Source organism: Biomphalaria glabrata, chromosome 17 (assembly GCF_947242115.1).
Source record: "Biomphalaria glabrata chromosome 17, xgBioGlab47.1, whole genome shotgun sequence".
NCBI lineage: Eukaryota > Metazoa > Mollusca > Gastropoda > Planorbidae > Biomphalaria > Biomphalaria glabrata.
Window position 1 is genome coordinate 8,748,045 of NC_074727.1, and position 17,383 is coordinate 8,765,427.

The 17,383-nt window shown below is 36.6% G+C and overlaps 1 protein-coding gene and 1 non-coding gene across 4 annotated transcripts in view; both read left to right on the plus strand.

Annotated features, from left to right (window-relative positions):
• LOC106051164 (uncharacterized) overlaps positions 1-17,383 on the plus strand; it is a 109,753-nt gene that overhangs the window by 73,638 nt on the left and 18,732 nt on the right. The window lies entirely within an intron of this gene.
• On the plus strand, positions 3,385-3,456 carry Trnad-guc (transfer RNA aspartic acid (anticodon GUC)). Its single transcript has one exon. It is a non-coding gene; the product is annotated as a tRNA-Asp (tRNA).

Sequence of the window (17,383 nt, forward strand, 5' to 3'; positions counted from 1 at the left end):
TCTTTCTTGGAGTGGACATGTGTTTGAGTTCCCAGATACTTTCTGAACTTATATTTACTAAAGTTGCGTGGACAAAGTGCCGGATATTAAGTTAGTGAAGGCCCTATTCCAGATTTTTTTTGTTCAAGCTTCAATATAAATGCACTTAATAATCTAAATAAACATGAAAGCATATGGTTAATAAATATGAAACAACATCATTTCATCATAGTTTCCTTATTTTCATATATTTGATATAAGAATATTTGGTTAGAAATGTTGAGGGAGGCTTGCACTGTCGTTAATTCGATCCTGCGTTAACCTAAGGGCAGTGGCGTAGCTAGGGTATATGATGCGCCGTGCGGCCCGCACCACCCACACATTGGTAGCTACGCATCTGCCTGAGGGAACCCCAGCAACAAATCCTTCAATTCGTAGACTTGTTTTGTCAGACGCAGACATTTGACTTAGTCTGTATCGCCCCGCCCTTTCTTAAGAGGGGAACCACGAGTCAAGAAAAATAACAATTTAACCTCTCTCTCTCTGGTGCCCTCCCCCCCCCGCACACACTTCTTCTCTTTCTTGTGAGTCACACGAATGACTCATTATGACGCTCCGAGGAACACCCCCTTCCGACCTCTCGCAGACACTGGAGTGAGGACTGGTTTCCGAATTATTCGATATATGCAAATTTTAACGAGATGTAATCTCCCAATTTAATATTGAGCAAGTCTGGAGATCAGATTCGATGTTGCAATGTCGTTATCGATTACATACTCGGAGAGAAAACGAGAGGAAGTTTTAATGTTAGTTGTCATGTTGATACTAACAAACTAGGCAGCCGCCTTGGTCCTCTAACTGATGGGGGTCTCTCACAGGACTATGAATATATTTTTTACAGAAGAAATAGCAAGACATGTGCGCAGTGTTATGTTGGAGTACACTCGGTTATTTCATTTTTTCGCTGTTCATTTTTTTGTTTTCTATTTCATTTGGGGCCACCAAATTCTCTTGGCCTAGGGCCTCAAATTATCTAAGGCCGGCCCTGTTAACATACAAAATAAAATAGAAAATCTGCGACCTTGTATTGTATTGGCACTGACAGGGTACATTTACTTTACTATACAAATTAACCATCATAGTTTCTACTGCTCAAGCTTTACGTTTTCACTGCAGTTTTATTTGAATCTTACAAGCTTCTGAAATTTTGAATTTCTTCGTTTCTTTCACGTCTGTAAGACAGTTATAGTATAGCACTACAATGATCAGTGTAATTAATTTTTCAATGGATGCCTAATTAGACCTCAGTGAATTTCCGCAAAGCAGACTCGTCTTAACATCATCGGCTCGGTCAATGCAGAATTTGCCTACAGGTAACTCAATAGCTTAAAGGTTCTACTTTCTTAGGGCCCAAAAAGGATTTTGTCTATCACTATGTGACTAATTAGTCTGCGCCTGTTATGAATAAATATGATTTTTAAGTTGAAGATTTATTATTTCTTTGTCTATGTATTCTATTCTAGAATATATTTTTTACACTTCTCAGTTGTATATCAATTTAAGTTAAAATTTAACTCTCTGTGTATTCAAAATTCATATTTATCACTGACATATGTATGAAAAGGGTCCCCAGGAACGTATTTAGACTTGATAAGCTATTTCAGCCCCTTATCCGGTCCTGGACACCATTTTCCAGGCAATATTTAGTAGTACTCGGTAATACTATCAAGTGGCACATTACATGTTTTAGTATTATGTGTTATAATTTTCTAGTTATGTCTTATACCATTTCCAACTTGAATTTTCTGTTTAAAATTCTCTTCTAAAAGTTGCATTTGTCTACCCAATATTACTTTATACCGGTAGGCTATCTTTAGAAAGCCAACATATTCGTATGGACATTAAAGGCTATGACTTGCTACTTATTGCACTTCGACCAACATAGCTGATCGTTTGTAGTTCGTCCACTTTCAACATTTTTTCACTCGACCTATTTTGCTTGTTGACCCACTCATACTCACGAACTAACACTCAACCTAACGTCATGTATTGACCACAGACGTCAACTGTATTTTTCCGGCCGATGGCTATCTCAGTTTACGAAGTGGGGGCGGTCTGACTTGATTCTTGGCTCCAGACCTGCAAGCAAGTTAAGTAACTAGTGTCATTTTCATTTTGTAAGAGTTACTCCCCTTGAAAGATAACGCTACTTGGTCATACCATTCGAGCAACGAACAAGCTAATAATTTACATCAGACATAAATAAATAGCAAAGATGGTGCTAAGCACCTATCAATAGGCTTTCGCTTAAGTGTATACATGTTTTAGAGCCAGTTAATTAACAAAGTCTTTAAATAAACGCAAACTTCTGAAGGAATGTCTTCATCTGTTGAACATGTCCCATACATCGAAATGTGTCATAATCCTATCGATCATCCGAGTACGCAAAGACACTGTGTGTTTTGGCAGAGAGATCGTGTCTTTGGCTTTCGAAACGAGGCAATGGCGTTCAAATCCCTGTTTGGGTTAAACATTTTAATGTGAGATGATTTCATGCAGGGAGGGGGGGGGGGGGGTTAGCATTTCTTAATACTTTCTTTCTACCGGATTTCTTTTTGTGTGGAAAGGGGGGGGGTGTTAAAAATGGTTGGTCGTTGTGCTGGCTGCATGACATCCTCGAAGAGGTTTAGCGTGAGCCTTGTAACTCTTGGCGGGCCTTGAATGCGCCACTTTCGTACCTAACCGATAATTCCCAGCTCCGTAAGTCACTTTGAATCACTTAGAAAAATGTCTGCCAAATAGCTGCAACCTTATTGTAGAAATTGACAATGAAGTAGCTCCTGGTCATCAATAGAAATTTGGACGTAAAGTGGTTGGGGGAGGGGAGGGTGCATTTTCTCAACCAGACTACGTTTGTATTCTTTTCATTTATCGTTATTATTTTATTTATTTATTTATTTGTAGATGAACCTATATAGCCCCATTTGATCAAACACACAATAAGCAAGGGAAAAAAAGGCTCTAAATAGTTTCAGAATAGATGTAAGTGTCTCTTCTGAAGTCTAGTGAGGGCTAGTTAAGTGAACATATAAACAAACAAATATTCGTAACCTTTTGGTTTGTTTTTTTTTTAATGGGAACAAAATTTTGGAGTTTTACTAAAGAAAAGTAAAGAAGAGAAAAAAAAGTAGATTAAAATATAGTCTATAGCTAACTTTACTTATAAAACATTTTAGGTAGCCTGTCAAAGCTTGGAATGAAAATACACTATGTTACAAAGGTACACTGTTAAAAAGATATAATCTTATCTCCACTATCATCAGTAATCAGATAAATTTTAACCTTTTCGAAATCAATACACTGCCACACATAGTATGAAAACTAATTTAACCACGTTTTTGTATCTCCTCGGTAGTATAGTGGTAAGTATCCCCGCCTGTCACGCGGGAGACCGGGGTTCGATTCCCCGCCGGGGAGATTTTTTTTTTTGTTCAGTCGACCCTTTTGAAAGTGACACGTACAATAAAAGAAGAAGAAAGTTCATTAAAAACCTTTTTTATGTTATATATTTTATAAAATTCTGTTCTTTGTTCGTGTCCTAGTCGGGACTGTTTTATCACTCATCATTTCTGTATTAGTTTTTACCTACAAGCAACATGCAGGCATCATTCATTCTTCAGCGCTTAGCAGCTTCACTTTTGTACAGGTATAAGAACGAAATGTGTACTGTGTTACAGATCTCTGGATCTACGTGTTGTAGAGAAACGTGAATATTTGAGATTTGCACATTGACTATTCACGGTTATCTTTTCTTTGTTTATAGATTTTCAATTTCATTCTCAGGTGCTAAAATTTGAATTATTATTCTTATCCCATAGTTTTCAAATGTGTAGTTTACGGATATTTGCTTATTCTTTACACCACATTCGGAGAGTTCTCTTGATTTGGAAAACACTGCGCAGTTTATCTCAGATATTAGTCTAGTCATCTTAATCCTCCAACATAATCATGAGGACAAAGAATAAAGAAATGTACACCAGTTACACCAATAAAGCTTCATGAAAATCTCCGATCTCTGTTGAACTCTCTTTCAAGAAAGTCTAGTTTGTTTCTCTGAGAGTTTCAGAAGACGCCGGGATAAAGTTTCCATGTGTTCGACTTCATGAATATTTCCCTTCTGTCCAGGTAGTCACTTCTCGGTGTTTGGTTTTGTCCCTGAAGTAGATCCAGGTGAAAACAAAATATCCCCCCCCCTTTTGTTTCGGCCAACACCCAATTCTAGACCGCGATGATGATTGTGTTAGGAGTAGCTCTTTAATGTCAAGGTCGCCCAGTTCATGATTATATTTTGTTGATAGAGATCTCGCTTGAAAAGAAGGCATTCTCTACGTGCGTAGTTACTCGATTTCATTTGTTGGTCACTAATAAAAAGAAGGTTTATCTTACGGAAACATAGATGGTCTCGTATAGAGTTCATATGCAGCTCAATGTTAAAGAGATACTGTAAACATCTATTTTGGATTACCTTCTAATATTTTAATTATCACAATTACAGATTTTGGTAGCACGCATACAAAATGTAGGCCTACAGACCAACATTGAAGGCAGTGAATTGAAATTAGTAAAATCTTTTTACTAGTTAGAAAAATTACACAATTTTGTCCTCTTGGACATCGCCGAAACCCATTGGTTAAATCAGTGGAACTTTTATTGTATAGAAAAAAATTATTGTTATTTTCCTTGCGAGATGCTTTTAGATAATGTCAGGATACTTCAAATTCTGCAATGACTTTCAGTGTTTGTAATGGAATTTCAAGTATAAAGATTATTATTATTATTATTATTAATTGTTTTCAATAGTCCATTAAAGCATAAGTTAGATGTGACAAAATGTGCATGTTGCATCTGTAGCAGTGTTGCTATACGGAAGTTCTGCACTCTACTGCAATCTTCGGACTCTTTCAGACAAGGCTTATTAATGGGCCCTACTGTTCGATTGTTATTGCCAATAAATGACAGTGAATGTTAAGAGACTTTAAGTTAAATAGGAAACGTTTTGATATCACTATGTCCATTAAGAAGGTTATTTTGTTGTAGCCACTCAAAATTAAATTTTAATAAACTTTGTATAGCTGTGAATGCGTTTGCATAACCTCAAAGTTGTTATATCGCAAACTTACTGCTTGGACGTAGTCGAGCTACATAATTTGTTGCTCCAGTCCGCTGGGCCACCCTGTCACTGAACTGAACCGACAACGAACCCCCTCCACCCATTTTTTAAGCCTTTCCCTCCCCCCCTCCCCATTGAAGCTGGAAGAGCAAAGCCATCGGCATGTTGATGTAATTACTGGATGTCCGGTCTCCCCAGGCCCCGGACATTTCGAGACCCTCATTGACCCCAGCTACACTGCCCAATGCAATAAAGACCCCAGACCAATAGAATTTGAGCACGTGAATTCATTAATATACCGGCTTCCCCCTTTATCCCTTATGTTCGCGTCTGCTGTAGAGTCCCGGATACCTGGGGCTTAGATGAATAGAGGGAAATAACTCTTCGTCCCTTTCATCTAATTTGGATGGAAGGGTTGTCCGATGATTACTTTATTGCACGTGTGTGTGTGATAGGCGTGTGCATGTGTGTAGATGTCTCCGTGTGAATATGTATTCGATCTTTGTCGACCTCAGCATCGATCTATTAATTAGTTTTATTCGTAAGTAATGCTACTATTTTTATGCTCTTTCTACCAAACTCGTTATAAAACAAAGGCCACCTTTATTTCCATCTGAGCACTAGATCAGGAGGATATATTCAATACAATTAGGACTTTTCGTATTGTAGGATGCATAAAAGAAAAAAAAAATAACTTAAACATATTATTTTTAGTTTCACTGTTTCACGTATTTTAAGGTATCACGCTTAGCAAATGATTGTATGCAACATTTCTTTATCTACCCGCGACACTTTTCTTGAGAAGTCAAGTTAATAGACCGAAGCTAATATCAAGCAAATAAGGTCTAAAAATGTTAAGTATCCATTTATGCCTTAACTCCTTCCGTAATTATTTTTTCACGTTTTCAAGGACTTCTTTATTTTTCTCATTACTATTTCACTATTCTGTTATGATTGGGCTTCAAAGCTTTGTCGTTTGTTATCAGAAAATGTTGTATTTGGTATAGAATTAAAGGGAAATGTATGCTCTTTTTATATAACACAAAGTCAAGTTAAAAAAATTAAACATTAATTTAATTAAATGAGGTCAGATCAACGATTGTACCGTCGATTAGGAGAGAAAGAGTTAAAAGTGTAAGACAAGGATGCTGATTCCCGTGTATCCTATATTTAAAGAGACTCTAGTAATAAAAACAACATCATCTTCTTTCTCATGATAAAACCAAAGTTGACACTGTACACTTAAAATTAGCTAAACTAAATGGCGCTGTGTGACTATAAGAATGTCCCTGTACAACAGAATGTGAAAGTCTGTATATTGTACAGTGACTTTTTATTATTACAACGCTTATATCAACTCACTCTTACGCCTGTCTGTCTCTCTGGTAAAAAGTTTATACATGTTTGTATTTCTACCACACCCATTCTCGGATCACGATGAAACTTTGCACAATTATTCAGTGGCGTGGGCGAGCCATGAATCAATAACAAAAATTAAAATTAGTCAGTTTATTTGTTTATATACATATATTTATGAGCACAAGAACAACAGTAATGGACAGGTATAAGTGCAAGGCCATGGAAACGTTTTTCTGTTTCTTACGACATTTATCTCATTCTGCTGACTGCCGGGAAGACATAGAGCCCTGGACCGCATTATGTGGAGAGAGACTGTGACCAAGACCGCTATGGACAGCGATAAAAACATGGGCCTCAGCTCTGGAAGAAAAGAGCGCCAAACGAAAAATAGCTGGCTCCTCTACCACCAAAGTGAAAGCCATATATGTGGACGGGAGTGTCTCTCCAAAATAGGGCTCCACAGTCATATGGAAAAGTATTGTACAACATGAACCATAGTCGTTCTACAAGATGAACCATAGTCTTTCTTCGAGATGAACCATAGTCTTTCTACGAGATGAACCATAGTCTTTCTACGAGATGAACCATAGTCTTTCTACGAGATAACCATAGTCTTTCTACGAGATGAACCATAGTCGTTACGACTCAAGAGGCCAACATACACTATTTTATTCCATTCCCACTGCTTTTATTTTAAAACAATGAACCGGAAGCATTTAAACATCTGTGACCTCTAAACTAACGACCCTTAACCAATAAGCGATATCCCTAACCATTCGTGCATTGGCTGTTACATCTACATCTCTTACCGTGCAAAACCTGCTGCGCTGTGGTTTTTTTTTTTTTGTTTTTTTTATGTTACGCACGATTGCTCCTAATACTTGTAAGTAATACTGTACTGGTTTATGTAGGCTGCGTGACTCGATCTTATGAGATCAATATTTAATTAGCTTAAGTTCAACAGTACTCAACATGTGCTTAGCGACGTACCACTCAAACCTATAAGTAATCTAATTACGAAAATATTTTTATTATCGTTGCTGTCAAACCCTGTACTTTATGTTCATGTATAGGGTTATTACCAATGTCTAATTAACTAAATTTATGTTCTAACCATAACCCTGCTGGAAAACGATAGTTGTTTTTTTTTTTTTAAATAGATATATAAAAGTAAACAAGATAACAAAGAGAGTTTATGTCTTCACACTAAATCGTGGGCGGCCACTGTGGGCTCGTTTGTTTCGTAAGCAAAGCAGTTCAAAGGGCTGGTTAGGATATTTTTAGCGCTTTTCATTTTTTGAAAGTCAGCTTTGACAAAACGAAACCTAAGGCCGCTTTACTTTTTGGGGGCCGTTAATCATGGGTTATGGGAAGTAAATGTTAAGTTCCACTGGGCAGAGGTTCACTTCATTAGTGCTTTCCAATTGCTAGAAATGTTTCAACTAATTCTCTTGGTTAAAAGGTAAACGTTTCTATGTTCGTTTTTTTTTTTTTCTTCTTCTTTTTTTTTTTAATTATTTCTATTTTATAGATCATATAGAAAAAAGGCTGTATGAATGTTGTAAGTCTTAAGATCTTCAAAAAAATATTTACTAGTGAGTTCGAAAAACAAGATTATTAACAGGCAATCCTAAAAAAATATATTCTAATGTTAAAATTATTAATTTTGTTACAAGCGAAAAATTACAAAGAATCGATAAAATATATTTGACTATAGAAAACCTAACGGAACTTATACAATACTGACGTTTCTTCAAAAAAAAATGATGATTATGTCCTACGCATCATGCATCTAGTCATGCATGTTAACCAATGATTTAAATTGTGCCAAATCACTGGTTTTCCTGGCTGTCTCAGGCAACCCATTCCATGCTCTAATAGCACTAGGGAAGAAGGAGCTTTTGTAAAAATTTGTCCTAGCATATGAAACGAGGAATGTGCCTTTGTCTTTCTGAGTATTTTATTAAATTTTGTTTTTGTATTTGAAGATTATGGTTCAGTGATTTGTGTATAATTGCTACTTTACTTTTGAGTCTTCTGTCCTGAAGGCTTTCTAAATTTAGTGATTTTACTAAAGGTGTTACTCTAGTCAAATGTGAATATTCATTTGTTATGAATATCACTGCTCTATTTTGTGTCTGTTCCAGTTTCTAAATGTTTTCTATTCTATTCGAAATAGTGGGCTATAGAAAACCTAACGGAACTATTCGAAATATTTGACTATAGAAAACCTAACAGGCAGATGCGGAGGACTTGTACGAATTAGTCTTAGCATATAAAATAAGAAATCTGCCTTTATCTTTGTGTCTTTCTGAGTATTTTATTAGGTTGTGTTTTTGCATTTGTAAATTATTGTTCATTGTTTTTTATGTATTATTTTCAAAACATTAATAGCAATGGCGAATAGTTTCGCATCCTTCCATTTGAAGTTTTTTTTATCGCGTTTGCAATTGAACTGAAACGAGTCTTAGAAAATATGTTTCTATTCGTAGTTCTTACATAGTTCTAGCTTCTGCGGTTCTACTGCAAACCTATCTCGATACACTGTAGATCTATAGATTAAAGACAGAAAATAAAAAGCACAAGATAATTGTAGAGACCCCAACAATCCTAATCGATGCGATAGAACGCGCTTCGCGTTTCACTCCCCTATCAGATTTCCGGTAAATCAGATCAAAGTTGCTTCCCCCTTGAGAGGTCGCTGTGTGGCATCACCATAGCAACTATTGCTCTACCAGGAAGTTGCCGGTCTGAACCACTGTGACCCGTGGACAGTAGGGGTCCGTAAAAAAAAAAAAGAGGGGGAGGGGCTGCAGAAACTTTGTGGCACTGATTGACGGAGTTCTTCGATTCATTCACTTGATACATAAATCTAAAAGTATTTTTAAGTCCACAACTTGATTCAAGATGGCCATTGACAGAAAATAAATGATATCTTCTGCCATTTGTACCTCCTTTCACTAGTGTAGACCTTGCCTACAAAAGAAAATGAAAAAAAATAACGGAACTATTTGATAAAACCTAGACTTACAGTTATTGTAACAGTTAGTTTTTTTCACAAGAAATTATAAGATTTTAGTAGCACTAACAAGTTGAAGCTGTCTGGGAACAAGTTGAAACTGTCTGGGAACATATTAAAGCTGTCGGAACAAGTTGGAACTGTCTGGGAACATATTGAAGCTGTCTGGGAACAAGTTGAAACTGCCTGGGAACAAGTTCCCCCCTACTAAAGAGTTTCCTTCATCTACTTCTCTCCTATTGTTTAAACCGACAGTTCGACTCTGACATTGTATAACAAATAGTGGACAAAAGGGTCGAAAGGTTTGAACCGAACCCCATCACTATATGCCTTCCTATTCCTCGGGATAAGAAAACCTTTTTTTTTTTTTTTTTCATAATAATTTTAAAGTATGATATAGTTGTATAGTTCAGTTAGATCACCTGCAGTGTCTGTTTCACGATTAAGATTTTTATGCTGATTCTGATGGCTTGGTTAGATCATACACAACCAGGATGGCTGCCTGGCCGTGCGGTTTGCGCGCTGGACTGTCGTTCAGATTTATTGATGGTCCAGGGTTCAAACCCTGCCCGCTCCCATCCCCCGTCGTCCTGCGGGAGGTTTGGACTAGGAAGTAATTATCTTCAACTTTGAAGGAACATCCGAAACATGTAAAACATTTTACAAACATTTTTACAACAAAAGATTACGAAGTGATTGCAATTTTCAATAATTAGTACAGAATGGGAAAGCAATGAAAATAATAGTTCTATTTAATACAAACAAGAGCTATTCCATGAACTTCTTATTTTGGCGGATGTGGAATGGTTTATTGATTGCATTAGTGTGTTATACGGCTGGGTACTTCAGGTTATTGACCTTTAGTTGGGAATGATGAGCGCGGTCTTTCACTAGAGCTGCTGATTAACTATTCTGGGGAGAGATTAGAAGGGAAGTGTGTTAAAGAAATTAATGAAGAGCTGACCAAGTGAAAGGTGGGGGGGGGGGCAGTGAGGGTAGGTGAATGAAAGAAGGAAAGGGGAAAAAAAGAAGGAAAGAAAAAAAGGAGACAATGAAATTAAAAAAGAAAAGAAAAAAAAAAATGAAGGTGAAAAAGGAAAGAAACAATTATGGTGTCTGAAATACAAGAGAAAATGGCGGAATGAAAAAATAAGTGAGCGAAAGAAAGAAAACACAAAAGTAAAATAGAATAAAATGATAGTAAAAACAAAGAAAAAAAAACAAAGAAGAAATAAAGAATAAACGAAATCAATAAAAATTGAATTTTTGAAAAAAAAAAAAGATTTGCAGAAAATAGAACGTATTGAGAGATAAAAAGAGAGGGAGTAAAAGAGTTAGAAAGAGAGAAAGAAAGAGAGAGAAAGAAAGACAGAGGGGGAGAAAGAGAGAGAGAGAGAGAACGAGAGAGATAAAGGAAAAAATTATTTATAGAATATAAGAACGTGTGAGAAATCTATAAAGACATAAAGTAAACAAAAGTAAGACAAAAAAAAAAGAGGTAAAAGATCGAAATAGAGTGTGTCACAGAAAGAGAGAGAGAGAGAATGAACAAATATAAAAGACAGCGTACATTGTTTCCCTTAAACTCGTTTAATTATCCACCAAATAAATGAAATGACAACAATTAAAAGAAGTGAACGTTACCATCAAGTGACATTTAATGATAAACTGGTGACCATAAAGTGACATTTAATGATAAACTGGTTACCATAAAGTGACATTTAATGATAAACTGGTTACCATAAAGTAACATTTAATGATAAACTGGTTACCAATAAGTGACATTTTATGATAAACTGGTTACCATAAAGTGTCATTTAATGATAAACTGGTTACCATAAAGTGACATTTAATGATATGATAAACTGGTTACCGTGAAGCAACTTTTAGTGATAAACTGGTTACCATGAAGTGACAGTTAGTGATAAACTGGTGACCATCAAGTGACATTTAATGATAAACTGGTGACCATGAAGTGACATTTAGTGATAAACTGGTTAGCATGAAGTGACATCTAGTGGTAAACTGGTTACCATGAAGTGACATTTAGTGGTAAACTGGTTACCATAAAGTGACATTTAGTGGTAAACTGGTTACCATGAAGTGACATTTAGTGGTAAACTGGTTACCATGAAGTGACATCTAGTGGTAAACAGGTTACCATGAAGTGACATTTAGTGATAAACTGGTTACCATGAAGTGACATTTAGTGATAAACTGGTTACCATGAAGTGGCATTTAGTGATAAACTGGTTACCATGAAGTGACATTTAGTGATAAATTGGTTACCATGAAGTGACATTTAGTGATAAACTGGTTACCATGAAGTGGCATCTAGTGATAAACTGATTACCATGAAGTGACATCTAGTGATAAACTGATTACCATGAAGCGACATTTAGTGATAAACTGGTTACCATGAAGTGACATTTAGTGATAAACTGGTGACCATTAAGTGACATTTAATGATAAACTGGTTACCATGAAGTGACATTTAGTGATAAACTGGTTACCATGAAGTGACATTTAGTGATAAACTGGTTACCATGAAGTGACATTTAGTGATAAACTGGTTACCATGAAGTGGCATCTAGTGATAAACTGATTACCATGAAGTGACATCTAGTGACAAACTGATTACCATGAAGCGACATTTAGTGATAAACTGGTTACCATGAAGTGACATTTAGTGATAAACTGGTTACCATGAAGTGACATTTAGTGATAAACTGGTTACCATAAAGTGACATTTAATGATAAACTGGTGACCATGAAGTGACATTTAGTGATAAACTGGTTAGCATGAAGTGACATCTAGTGGTAAACTGGTTACCATGAAGTGACATTTAGTGGTAAACTGGTTACCATAAAGTGACATTTAGTGGTAAACTGGTTACCATGAAGTGACATCTAGTGGTAAACTGGTTACCATGAAGTGACATCTAGTGGTAAACAGGTTACCATGAAGTGACATTGAGTGATAAACTGGTTACCATGAAGTGACATTTAGTGATAAACTGGTTACCATGAAGTGACATTTAGTGATAAACTGGTTACCATGAAGTGGCATTTAGTGATAAACTGGTTACCATGAAGTGACATTTAGTGATAAACTGGTTACCATGAAGTGACATTTAGTGATAAACTGGTGACCATCAAGTGACATTTAATGATAAACTGGTTACCATGAAGTGACATTTAGTGATAAACTGGTTAGCATGAAGTGACATCTAGTGGTAAACAGGTTACCATGAAGTGACATCTAGTGGTAAACAGGTTACCATGAAGTGACATTGAGTGATAAACTGATTACCATGAAGCGACATTTAGTGATAAACTGGTTACCATGAAGTGACATTTAGTGATAAACTGGTGACCATTAAGTGACATTTAATGATAAACTGGTTACCATGAAGTGACATTTAGTGATAAACTGGTTACCATGAAGTGACATTTAGTGATAAACTGGTTACCATAAAGTGACATTTAGTGATAAACTGGTTACCATGAAGTGACATTTAGTGATAAAACTGGTTACCATGAAGTGACATTTAGTGATAAAACTAGTTGAATGAATGACACTAGCTCAAAACTTTGACATTAAATGGAAATGATGCTTTTTTTTCTACTAGGTAAATATATTTTTAAAAAATTTAAAGTTCAGGTTCAGATTTGAATCCTATTTTTTGCCAGCTTCTGAATGTAAATCTGCCTCACACGAAAGTTTCTTTTCTAACTTCTGAACACCGAGATCTTCTGAAAGAAAAACTAAAAACTAAAAGTAAAGATAAAACGGCTGACAATTTGTTGAGCCTATTTCCTGTCCTGTGATGGTTACATCACAGATGTAACAGCTGCACCGCTCCAAATAATTAGATCTAGCACTTCAAAGTAATAAAAAAAAAGATGGCGGAACGCCTCAAGTAGCCTCCTTAATTAACCAGTTTCCCCACCCCAGTTCCCTGCACACGAGTCTCGTTTGAGTAGAGAGCCTCGATTTCAACCCATAGGGTCGACGTGTGCTCTAGCTATATTGTAGCCATTCGTTACAATTGCGAAAAGTAAAAAGAAAATGTACCTCTTTCAGAATTTGCTATGTATAAGGCAGATGATGTTAAGGTCACCCGTTTTTATAGCCCACGGTTAACGAGGGTGTCATGTGGCCAACACAACGACCTTTACTTTTCCCAACTAACGCCACGTACCCATTAGAGTTGGGGGAGGGGGATTCGTGGGTGGATTAAAAAATCACCAAAAATCCCTGTCTTCACCTAGTTTTGAACCCTAGACGCCCCCCCCCCCCCTCCCCCCGGTTCGGAAGCCAAGAGCTTTACCACTCAGAAAAAACTATTTAAAAAAAAACAACAGCCAACGTGTGTGTGTTCTATATCCAGACTCTATTCTTAATAAGACTTTCAAGATTACAATTAACTTGTTTTAGTATTAAATATATTGATACACTGAGATAAATCTCCAAGAGTAGGTCTAATCCAAAGTCAACCGTCGTTTTTTTTTTTTGGTCACGTGACACCCGTCGTTTACCATTGACAACAGAAGGAGATGACCTTATCACCTGCCTCAATGACGCGTGCAGGCCTACGGGAACTTGATTTATGTTACACTGTTACAGATACTAATTTAAGTGGTAAAAAGTGGGTACATTGAAAAAACAAATCATTATTCTCTGGCACCCTGTCTCCACCATTTTTCTTTCTGTATGTCTTTCTTCTTCTATAATTGTTTGAGACATGTGCATGTGTATTGGTTATAAGATCCATTCAATGACATTCAAAACGAAGGATACAGCTTCTTATTCTAAACTGAAGATTTGTAAAACTATGACCCTGTCATCCATCATTTCCTGGTGACATGTTTGTTTATTTTTTATTAACTTTGGAATTTCTGGAACTTACAAAGTTTTAAAAAAAAGGGTAGAGGGAGTAACAAATCTGCAGCTCCCATTAAAAAGGAAGTTGGGTTTGTTTTTTTTTACACCGCGTGGTTCACGTCTTTTTTTTTCCCTCCCACCTGCACCCAGTTTTCAACGCAGCATCCACCTTTGTCCAGGTGTAAGACAGATATCACATACCTAAACAGCTGGGGGGTGAGTCGCTACCATGACAACCGAAAAAAAAAATAGTTTAGATTTTGTACATAACTTAGTTGTCTCTAATGGTCTGTTGGTAATATATATGTGATTTGTCTAACAGTTCCCATTTCAGACCTTACAATCTATGAGGCAGATGATGTAGAGGTCATCTGTTTCTGTGGCCCATGAGGATGTCACGTGGCCAGCACAACGACCAAACACTTTTACTTTTCCCCAACTTAAGTCAAGTACCCATTAGAGCTGGGGGGACTAAGAGGCATCTTAAAGATCCCGAAATTAAAAATCCCAGTCTTCACCAGGATTAGAACCCGGGACCCATCGGTTTGGAAGCAAAGTGGTTCACCACTCAACCACTGCGCCTCCATTTTTGTTTGAAATCCTAGTATATTGGTTTGATGCCTTGGTATTTTGGTTTGATGCTTTGGTATATTGGTTTGATGCTTTGGTATTTTGGTTTGATAACTTGACATTTTAGTGTGATATTTTGGTTAGATAGTTTGACATTATAGTTTAGTGTTTTGGTGTTTTCGTTAAATGTTCAGGTATTCTGTTTAATATCTTGGTATTTTGGATTGATACTTTGATGTTTCAGTTAAGTATTTTGGTTTTATACTTTGCTCTTTTGCTTTGATAGTTTTGTATTTTGGTATGTTTCTTTTCCTAGAGAGATGATGTTGTAGCAGAAAATTATAGCATTAAATTATTAAGGCGTTTCTAAATCACTACAGCCACTTGTCTATTTCACCTTCTACTTGTAATACTTTCTGGAAAAAAAAATAGACTTCTAGTTCATAATGAAACAAAGCATATTCACCCAAGATTCTTGTTTCCGCCCCTGACAAACAAACTTGTAGTGTATTGTGCCCAGGAGGAAGAAATGATGATGTGGTATCGATCTCCTCATTGATTCTTTTCAAAGGAAAGCCAGTAATGTACACACTCTATTCAGGGTCCGGTCACATGTAACTCACTGCTTTCCGGTTTTGTGTCAATCCGAAGATAGAGTCTTGGAGCGACAGTGAAGAGTGGAAGAGGAATGAGACTCAGGCGTAATTTCTTTTAGATATTCTTTTTGAAGACTTTTAGACCTTAGTTTCTATCCCTGAACAAGTCTTCATCAAGTTATTTCACGAGCTCCAGAGTGAGACGGGGGGAAAAACATCGTTTTTCTTTTTCTTCTTTTCCTTTGAAGAATTTTTTTTTTTAAAGAAAGTTAAATTTGGAAAAATAACGTTTTGAATTTGAATGCAACCGTACATCCCCCCGCCCCTCGGGTAACACGGCCTTGAGTGGGACTTTCTCTAATGTCTGAGATGCAAGGCAGTTCTATAAAAATGTTTAACATCAAAAGAACTAGAAAATTTTGAAATATCTGTCGTTTTTTTTTTTTTGTACGCTTTTGTACGCAATTTATGTACTAGCCCAAGCAGCTACTCGTTCATATTTCTAGCACAATGATTTTGTTTTCGACTAACCCTTTTTTTATTTACCCCTTTTATCCTATGGCATATTTTTAAAAATCCCTTTCAAGGATTTCAACAAACTCTCTCACAATCTCTTACTTGTATATTTTATTTAGGCTGATGTATCATATACAATGAGACCACTTTATACAAGGACCTTCAGTGGAACAAGAAGAGGGTCACTTCTTTACCAGGATAAACATTTTCTTTTCATGGGTATTCATAAAAGTATTACAAAGCCAACACACATTGAATGAACGTATGGACTGTATGTTTTGTGAATGGGCTGGTAGAATGAAATGCCCTGTTGTGAACTCCTGACATGGCTTTGACGTATGTCTTTTAATAATCCTCAGAAACGCCAGGGTTTAATCAAGAACAGAAATATTAAGTTAATTAAAGCAGAATAAACTGTTACTGTAAATAACGCCATCAAATGTTGAACTATTAAACATACAAAACAAACTATGAAAACTGACTACGATAAGTCTCAAAACTCAGGCCCCTGACAACAAAAACAATCTCTCAGGGGCCGTAACTCTACTTTAGCTTAACAGACCAATGAAATCAAAACAAATAAACATAGAATTCGCCCTAACTTACAACCAAGATCCTACTAACTAATAATTAACACTAGTATATACAACTACAATCATCACATGCACTCTGTTCTATGGTATCAACCGATGATGTTAAATAGGATCTACGTCCATCGTCTAACAATTAGCGAACAACTCATTGTTAACGTCAGGGTGGAACTCGCTAGTTTTCTCAGATTTGTAATACACTTTCCAATGTCTTCGCCTCTTGCTGTTCCCTAGTATTCAAAACGTAACGTTTGTCTGTCTAGGGAAAAATCGTTCAAATTTGTTCAGTATTTCTTCCATGTTTCTTTTCCTTCCACAATTTCAAGACACTCATGTGTGTCCATTTAATGTGCCTCTCGCCACACTCATGTGTGTCCATTTAATGTGTCCCTCTCCACACTCATGTGTGTCCATTTAATGTGCCTCTCTCCACACTCATGTGTGTCCATTTAATGTGCCTCTCTCCACACTCATGTGTGTCCATTTCATGTATCCCTCTCCACACTCACGTGTGTCCATTTCATGTGTCCCTCTCCACACTCACGTGTGTCCATTTCATGTGTCCCTCTCCACACTCACGTGTGTCCGTTTCATGTGTCCCTGTCCATACTTACGTGTGTCCATTTCATGTGTCCCTCTCCACACTCACGTGTGTCCATTTCATGTGTCCCTCTCCACTCACGTGTGTCCATTTCA